This window comes from Lynx canadensis, chromosome B1 (assembly GCF_007474595.2).
Source record: "Lynx canadensis isolate LIC74 chromosome B1, mLynCan4.pri.v2, whole genome shotgun sequence".
NCBI classification, from domain to species: domain Eukaryota; kingdom Metazoa; phylum Chordata; class Mammalia; order Carnivora; family Felidae; genus Lynx; species Lynx canadensis.
The window spans coordinates 196,252,387-196,262,408 of record NC_044306.2 but is presented as its reverse complement, the minus strand read 5'-3'; the positions used below and the strand labels follow the sequence as shown (position 1 = coordinate 196,262,408).

The following is a 10,022-nucleotide window of genomic DNA, read 5'->3' as shown; positions in this document are numbered from 1 at the left end:
CCCTGTGAGCTAATGCCTTCAACATAAACAAATGTACAAAAATAGCATCCTGCAACTGTTTTCAAAGTCTGACAGTCACAGGGCTTTCGGCAAGGCAGAGGGTGCAAAGAGTACCAGATTCATCAAATTCTGGCAGCGATCTGTTAAAAAAATAATGGTTTTGTCTACAAATGGAAACTGCTAACAGCTTTACCCGTCCACTGCAATCATCTTTCCATCTGCTTGGGTTTTATCATTGTGTCGCCTTTGGAAAATTACAACACAGAGCATATTCTCTTGGAGGTCTGTTGTTGAGCTGAATATTCTGGGCCACGAAATGGTGACAACAGTTGAAGAGTTTCCCTGCAAAAGCGTTACAACCGTTGCATGCCAACAAGCCGCCCGTGCTGCAAGGTTCTGGCAGGAGGGGAGCAGCGGACTGCGTTTAGTAGAGCACAATTAAAAAAACCCTTGCATATACTAGAAAAGGCACAATCTAACACTTGCAGTGACTTGAAATAATGGCTACTTGTTTTTTGCCTCATTCTGTCATCGTTCCTTCTTACTCTACTTTCTTTTCCATTTCCCTACTAAAAATGTGTTGTTACCTAAGTGCAAGGTCATGAAGGACCTGGACAGCTCCTCTAGCCTGTGATCTGCTCCGGAAGGAACCTTATCCCTCTGTCTCCAGATCCTTTGCCTGGAGCCCGGCTCGGGGTGGTGTTCAGTACCTAACTGCTGAATGAATGAATGAAAGAATGAATGATGCTATGCCTTTCATATGATGATTTATATCTTAAAAAACATTATGTACTTTGGAAAACATTCTCACTGACACCATCCTTAAAACAATATAAGAGGCAGGAAGATGAGGTATTGCCTCTATGTGTTAGTTCAGGTCCTTCAAGAGGAAGATGCTAAAGTTGGATTACACATGAAAGAGACTGATTATGGAAACTGCCCTTGAGGGAAAATGGAGAAGGAGCAGTGGAGAACGGGGCGGGGGGGGGGGTAGCCATCATACCGTGATGCAAGTCTTACTACCACGGAGAGAGAAGGAAGGATTGAGTAGCATAAGTATCTGACAGAAGTGCCATTCAAGAAAGTTTCAGTAAAGCTGATGGAGAGTCTTAGGGCCAAACTCATTGGTCTGTGGAGTCCCACATCCTCCAGAAATGTGCCTGCTTTTCCCAGAAGTGGCCTTGGTGCACTCAGACTTTGGCTGGTGGTGCCAGTGTGGTGATGGATTTTAGACAGCATGACTACTCTATGCAGTGGGAGATTGGAGAGGAGAATTCTCATGGTGACCACATTCTATTTTAGAGATAAGGAAACTGAGATCCTGAGAGATGAAGAGACATTCTTAAGGTGTCACGCCAAGTGAATGGCAAGGTAAGGGTTAATACCTGGCTCTTGAAACCTAGCCCATGTGTTTTCTTTGTGGACAGACCAATGAATCTATTTCTACTGCTGACTCAGTGCCCCATCTGATTTGGTGGAGAGGGCAAAGCACAGGGAGCCAAAACACTGGGTGGGCAAAACACTTCTCAAGGACATAAGAAGAGGCAAGGAGTGCGATTTCTTACACTTCTGGTAGAAAGCAGAGTATAAGGCTGGAAGGCGAGGACAGAAAATCTCATTTTGGTGGGGGAGAGTATGTAAGACATTCACTCTCTCTAATTAAAATACGCCATACAAGGGGCGCCTGGGTGGCGCAGTCGGTTAAGCGTCCGACTTCAGCCAGGTCACGATCTCGCGGTCCGTGAGTTCGAGCCCCGCGTCGGGCTCTGGGCTGATGGCTCAGAGCCTGGAGCCTGTTTCCGATTCTGTGTCTCCCTCTCTCTCTGCCCCTCCCCCATTCATGCTCTGTCTCTCTCTGTCCCAAAAATAAATAAACGTTGAAAAAAAAATAAAAATAAAATACGCCATACGTAAAATCAAATCTTTTGATAGTTAAATAGCAGATCATGTTCTAGAGAATCACATAAGCTTCTGGAAAGTAGAGGCCTTCTTGTCTATTTTTTTCAAGGCTGGATATCCAGAATCTTGACAGTGCTTGGTAAAAAGGCATGGAATAAATACTTGTCTTTGTTGAATGAATGAATGTAACTTTAGTCTTGGAAGGGGTCTCAGAAAACATCCAAGGTACTTCAGAAGATAAAGATAATGAGATAGTGAATAATGGTTAAATCACTTCTCAGAGGGAATGAGATCCCAAAATTCCTGTCTCCCTGTGCAGTGGTCTGTCCCCCTTCTATCTGGAGCTACGCTGGGATGAGGGTTCTGCTCTGTCAACCCCAAAGAAAATTGACACATTGATATTGAAGTCTCTAGCATATTTGACCAAAAGGAAGACTTCATCTGTCCATGTTTTGAACTGCAATCTCAATGTGGCGAATAGATTAAGACCAAATTCTCAGCAAGAATGAATGGGTAGAATGAGTCATTTGGAGAAAAACAATGCATGAAACCTACATGAAGAGATCAATATTTTGGGACCATTATGGGAAACCCCAGCTGACAGACAGCAGATAGCAGAAAAGTGGAGGAGACCAGACATACTTATTAAACCATTATGCAACTTTTGAAAACTCTGGCCTTGAGGGGTTGCTCTGCCGGATATTAATTCACTTATTCACATAGGAAGTATTTACCGAGTACCAACTCTGTGCCGGGCACTATGATAGGCTGTAAAGATTGTTGGCAAACAAGACCCTATTCCTTCCATAATAGAGTAGAGCATCTCGTGGAAGAGACAGACAGCGAATGCACACACAGTAATTCCAGAGAGTTGGAAATGTTATCAGAGAAATCCTCAGGGTATGGGAAGCAGAATGATTACATGATAATGGGCAGACTCTGAGTCAGTGAAAGTGGCTTGAGATCTGAATCATAAGTAGTTACCTCTGTGAAGATCTGAGTGCAAGAGGTTCAGAAGGAGGAAGAACAGGTGTAAAAGCTCTCGGGCCCCCAGCAAAAATAAGAGTGTTTAAGGAGAAGCAGAAAGGCCAGTGTGGCTGGAACACAGAGCAAGGTGGGTGGCAGGAAGTGAAATGAGAAGTAAGTGGGGCCTGATCCTGCAGAACCTTGCAGGCAGAGCAAGAAGTTTGGGGTTTTATCTTAAGTGTGTTAGGAAGTCACTGCAGGCTTTTAAGCAGGAGAGTGTCATGGCCTGATTTACGTTGAAAAATGAACTTGATCTGAGAAAAAAAAAAAAAAAAGACCAAAGAAACAAAGACTAGAAAGCACCAGAGAGCATCTCCAGAAACACCAACTCTACAGGTAACACAATGGCACTAAATTCTTATATTTCAAAAATCATACTAATCAATAATAAGTAGTAATAATAAATTCTGAATGTAAAGGGATTAAGTGCTCCAATCAAAAGACATAGGGTATCAGAATGGATAAAAAACCAAGATCCATCTATATGCTTCTTACAAGAGACTTTTTTTGGACCTAAAGTCACCTGCAGCTTGAAGGTGAGGGGATGGAGAACCATCTATCATACCAATGGATATCAAAAGAAAGTCTGAGTAGCCATACTTATATCAGACAAATTAGATTTTAAAACAAAGACTGTAACAAGAAATGAAGAAGGGCATTATATCACAGTTAAGGGGTCTATCCATCAAAAAGATCTAACAATTGTAAGTATTTATGCCCCCAACGTGATAAGCCCAAATATATAAATTGATTAATAACTAACATAAAGAAACCCATCAATAATAATACGATAATGGTAGGAAAATTTAACACCCCACTTGCAACTATGGGCAGATAATATAAGCAGAAAACCAAAAAGACAATGGTTTTGAATGACATACTGGACTGGATGGACTTAACAGACATATTCAGAACATTTTATCCTAAGGCAGCAGAATACACTTTCTTTTTGAGTATACATGGAATATTCTTCAGAATAGATCACATAATGGGTCACAAATCAGCCTTCAACAAGTACAAAAATTTGGAGATCATATCACGCATAGTTTCAGATCACAATGCTATGAAACTTGAAGTCAACCACAAGAAAAAATTTGGAAAGAACTAAAATACATGGAGGTTAAAGAACATCCTAGTAAAGAATGAATGGTTTAGCCAAGTATTAAAGAAGAAATAAAAACAAATACATGGAGGTCAATGAAAATGAAAACACAGCAGTTCAAAACCTTTGGGATGTAGCAAAGGCAGTCCTAAGAGGGAAGTATATTGCAATCCAAGCCTATCTCAAGAAGCAAGAAAGGTACCAAATACACAGCCTAACCTTACACCCACAGGAGCTAGAAAACTAACAGCAAATAAAGCCTAAAGCCATTGAAGAAGGGAAATAAAGATTAGAGCAGAAATAAACAATATAGAAACAAACAAGCAAAAAGAGTGAACAGATCAACAAAACTAAGCACTAGTTCTTTGAAAGGATAAACAAAATTGATAGCCCCCTAGCTAAACTTCTCAAAAAGAAAAGAGAAAGGACCCAAATGGATAAAATCACACACAAAAAAGAGGAGAGATCACAACCAAACGAGAATACTATGAAAAATTATGCCAACAAACTGGGCAATCTGGAAGAAATAGACAAATTCCTAGAAACTCACAAACTACCAATGCTGAAATAGGAAGCAATGGAAAATTTAAAAAGATGCATAACCAGCAAAGAAATTGAATCACTAATCAAAAATCTTCCAACAAACAAGAGTCCTGGGACAGATAGCTTCCCAGGGGAATCCTACCAGACATTTAAAGAAGAGTTCATATCTATTCTTTTCAAACTGTTCCAAAAATAGAAATGGAAAGCTTCTAAACCCATTGTATGAAGCCAACATTACCTTGATTGCAAAACCAAAGACCCCACTAAAAAATAGAATTACATACCAATTTCCCTGGTGAAACTAGATGCAAAAATTCTCAATACAATGCTAGCAAATGTAACTCAACAGTACATTAAAAGGGTTATTCACCATGATCAAGTGGGATTTATTCCTGAGCTGCAAGTCTGGTTCAATATTCACAAATCAATCAACGTGATATACCACATTAATAAAATAAAGGATAATAACCACATGATCCTGTCAGTAGATGCAGAAAAAGCATTTGACAAAAGACAGAATCCATTCTTGATAAAAACCTTCAGCAAAGTGGGGATAGATGGAATATACCTCAACATCATAAAAGTGATATACAATAGATCCACAGCTAATATCACCCTTAATGGGGAAAAACTGAGAGCCTTTCCCCTGTGGTCAGGAGCAAGACAAGGATGTCCACTCTCACCATTATTATTTAACATAGTACTGGAAGTCTTAACTTCATCAATCAGACAACAAAAAGAAATAAAAGGCATTCGAATCAGCAAGGAAGAAGTCAAACTTTCACTATTTACAGATGGCTTGTTACTCTATGTAGAAAACCCAAAAGACTCCCCCCCCAACACTGCTAGAACTGATATATGAATTCAGCAAAGTCTCAGGATGTGAAATCAATGTGCAGGAATCTGTTGCATTTCTATACACCAATAATGAAGCAGCAGGAAAAGAAATCAAGGAATTGATCCCATTTGCAATTGCACCAAAAGCAATAAGATACCTAGGAATAAATTTAACTAAAGAGATAAAAGATCTGTATTCTGAAAACTATAAGATACTTATGAAAGAAACTGACGAGGACACAAAGAAATGGAAAAAATATTCCATGTTCACAGATTGGAAGAAAAATATTGTTGAAATCTCTATACTATCCTCAAAGCAATCCACACATTAAATGCAATCCCTAGCAAAATACCACCAGCATTCTTCATGGAACTAGAACAAACAATCCTAAAATTGTTCACAAAAGAGCCCCAATAGCCAAAGCAATCCTGAAAAAGAAAAACAAAACTGGAGGCATCACAATTCCAGATTTCAAGCTATATTACAAACCTTTAGTCATCAAAGCAGTATGGGACTGGCATTAACACAGACACATAGATCAATGGAACAGAATAGAAAACTCAGAAATGGATCCAAAACTATATGGTCAGCTAATCTTTGACAGAGCAGGAAAGAATATCCAATGGGAAAAAGTCTCTCAACAAATGGTATTAGGAAAACTGGATGGGGACCCACAGAAGAATGAAACTGGACCATGTTCTTACACCATACACAAAAATAAATTCCAAATGGATGAAGTGTCTAAATGTGAGATAGGAAACCATTAAAATCCTAGAGGAGAACACAGGCGGCAACCTCTTTGACCTCAGCTGGAACAACTTCTTACTAGACATGTCTCCGGAGGCCAGGGAAACAAAAAACAAATGTGAACTATTGGGACTTCATCAAGACAAAAAGCTTCTGCACAGCAAATGAAACAATCAACAAAGTTAAAAGGCATTCTACAGAATGGGAGAAGATATTTACAAATGACATATCTGATAATGGGTTAGTATCCAAAATCCATAAAGAAGTTATCAAACTCAACACCCACAAAACAAATAATCCAAAGAAGAAATAGGCAGAAGACATGAATAGACACTTTTCCAAAGAAGACATCCAGATGGCTAAAAGACACATGAAAAGATGCTCAAAATCTCTCAACATCAGGGAAATAGAAGTCAAAACCACAGTGAGATACCACTTCATACCTGTCAGAAGGGCTAAAATCAACAACACAAGAAACAACAGGTGTTGGTGAGGATGCAGAGAAAGGGGAACCCTTTTGTACCGCTGGTGGGAATGCAAACTGGTGCAGCCACTCTGGAGAACAGTCCGGAGGTTTCTTAAAAAACTAAAAATAGAACTACCCTATGACCCAGCGATTGTACTCTCAGGTATTTCCCCAAAGGATACAAAGATACAGATTCAAAGGGGGTACATTCACCCTAATGTTTATAACAGCGTTATTGACAATAGTCAAACTATGGATAGAGCCCAAATACCCATTGTTGGATAAATCGATAAAGAAGATGTGGCATATATATATATTCATATATATATTCATATATATATGAATATATATATATTCTTATACACACACGCACACACACACAAGAATATTACTCAGCCATCACAAAGAATGAAATCTTGCCATTTGCAATGACACAAATGGAACTAGAATTTATTAAGCTAAGTGAAATGAGCCAATCAGAGAAAGACACATACCATATGATTTCACTCATATGTGGAATTTAAGAAACAAAACAGACGAACATATAGGAAGGAGGGAGGGGGGAAGAGGAGAGAGGGAAACAAACCACAAGAGACTCTTAACAAACTGAGGGTTAATAGAGGGAGGTCAGTGGGAGATGGGCTAGATGGGTGGCGGGCATTAAAGAAGGTACTTGTTGTGATAAGCACTGGATGTTGTACCTAAGTGATGAATCACTGAATTCTCCTCCTGAAACCAATATTGCACTGTATGTTAACTAACTAAAATTTAAATGAAAAGTAATGAAGTTGATCTGCAGGAAGGCAAGTGGAAGCAGGGAGATGAGTTGAGCCTGTTGCCAGAATCTAGCTGAGACCTAATGGGGACTTGAGCTGAGCTGGATGGACGAGCTGGAAATAGCCTGGTGGACGATATGGAGGGATTCCCTGCTGAAGGATAGCGTGTGCAAGGCAGAGAGGCAGAGGGGCGAGGACAGGTATACTGGGTTCACATGTGGTTTGCAATGGCTGCAGTATTGGGTGCACATTGCGTAGCAGGAAGAAATGTAAAATAAGGAGGATGATCTCTATTTCATAGAGCTGATGCAGGGATAGCTTGAGAAAACAAGCCACTTCCCCTCTCTGTGCCTGTTTCCTTCTCAGTAAAATGGAGAGTGGTGTCACAAGGCAATCACTGAGACACTTTCCGTTCTGTGATTCTCCTGCAACCCAGGAGGTGAAACCTGATTGAAGAGTTTTGAGTCTGTGGCATCGGCAATGCTGGGGCTTCACCATGTGGGTGTTTATGGCTTAGGTGCTGGGAACGTGCTTTTAGAAGTCAGAATAATAAGTGGAAAATGGAAATAGACATTGGATATCACCAAGCGTTGAAAGCCCCTTTTAATGCGCTATACAAAACAAATTGTTACAGGAGACACCTGGCCCAGGCTATTTACTTCCTGTTTCCCCATTCTTGTCAGAGCCAAATTTCTCATGAGTGAAGTAGCCGTCTCCTTACTGTCCTGAACACACAGAAAGCCCTTCTGTAGAAAACAGCAGAGGCCACCATATAATAATGATTACTGATCTGTGTTTCTGTTTTAAAAGGCTGTTTGAGAACAATCATACTCTGTGCCTGACGCGGATCCAAGCAGTTCATTTGCGGCAAGCTCCTGCGAGCTGCACAAGTTGGTCATATTTTCCTCCTTATTTTACACATGGGAAAAGTGAGGACCAAAAAGGTAAGTAATGCTTGAGGCCACCATAGCCTTTCTACAGTCTCAGCAGAAAACACACTGGACCCAGCCTTCAGGGATTGGGCTCTGCCATTTGACAAGGTATGCCCTTGACTTTCAAGTCACTTGATAGTTGTTCTTGCTTGATTTCCTCATCTGTGAAATGGGGATAATTATAGCACCTCAACAAGCTGTGTGAGCATCGAGACACGTTGTGTAAGGAATCTGGTACAATAAACATGGGTGCTCCCCACACATAAAGATGTTTTGTAGATTGCTTGCTGTTATCCAAAGATTGAATGTGACCTCCCTATTTCTAGCCAATTAACTTGCTTTTGTACAAAAATCATATTTAATGTGAAGATATTTGTAGCATGAGAGAATTCCTACGGTTCTTGGATTTCTGTATGAGTGTGGAGGGAGGTGTTGAGGTAAATATTTCCTCTGCAGATTAGAAAACAGTGAGTCAGGAATTTGAACAAGTTGATATTAATTTCAGGCAATATTTTCTTCTGTTGTATGAAGCCAACATGGAAGAAATAAACCAAATATTTATTAAGTGCTCGGCCATATTCTAGGTCCTTTGGGAGAAGAGGCGGGGTCCAGAGATGAGCCACACTCTTGATTTTCTCAAGGAGCCTGCTCTCTACCATCTACTATGCTGCCTAGATGGGATGGGTTTCTGCTGGAGGCAGAGGCTGCTCTCATAGCAAAATCTGGTGGGTGTGTGTGTGTGTGTGTGTGTGTGTATGAGAGAGAGAGAGAGAGAAAAGGATACAGAGAATTATTTTCAGGTTAATCATGTTAATCAAAAGGTCTTGGGGTAGGCTCCATATCTCAGTGGTTAGAGCACTGGTCTTGTAAACCAGGGATTGTGAGTTCAATCCTCACTGGGGCCTCTTGTTGACTTCTGCTTTGAGGTGCCTGGGTTCAGTTAAACATCCAGCTTCAGCTCAGGTCATGATCTTGTGGTTCGTGGGTTCAGCCCCGGATTGAGCTCTGTGCTGAGAGCTCCCAGCCTGGAGCCTGCTTCAGATACTGTGTCTCCCTCTCTCTCTGCCCCTCCCCTGCTTGCGCTCTGTCTCTCTCTATCTCTGTCTCTGTCTCTCTCTCAAAAATAAATTAACATTAAAAAATAATTTAAAAAAAGGTCTTGTGGGTGCCTGGGTGTCTCAGTTGGTTAAGGATCTGTATTTTTATTTTGGCTCAGGTCATGAGCTCACAGTTGGTAGGATTGAGCCTCATGATGGGCTCTGTGCTGACAGCGTGGAGCTTGCTTGGGGTTATCTCTCTCTCCTTCTCACTCTACCCCTTCCATGCACGTGGTCAATAAACAAAAAACAAAAACTTAAAATAAAATGTCTTGGATTAAATAATGTTGAAAAACTCTGGCCTAGACAGAAAGATCCATGAAAGAAGAAATGAATCAGGGAGTTGGTGAGCAGTCACAACTAGCTTTTATGTAGACAATGTGTGGGTAACCAAATATTCATCAGGGGGCTCCTGGATGTAGACCAGGCTGCCCAAACGCCTTACTGCCTTATGCCTCCTTTTAGTAACTAATATTTCATAACATGTTCTTCACTTTACCAGAAATATAACACAACCCATCCACAACATGATTTTCAAAACAAATCAATGTGATGCCTCAACATAACCAAGGAACAAGTAAAAGGAACTTAAGATA

At 40.5% G+C, this 10,022-nt stretch overlaps 1 non-coding gene across 1 annotated transcript; it reads left to right on the top strand.

Moving 5' to 3' along the window:
- The first annotated feature begins 9,161 nt into the window (after positions 1 to 9,161).
- Positions 9,162 to 9,234, top strand: TRNAT-UGU. Its single transcript has one exon. It is a non-coding gene; the product is annotated as a tRNA-Thr (tRNA).
- Positions 9,235 to 10,022: the final 788 nt, after the last annotated feature.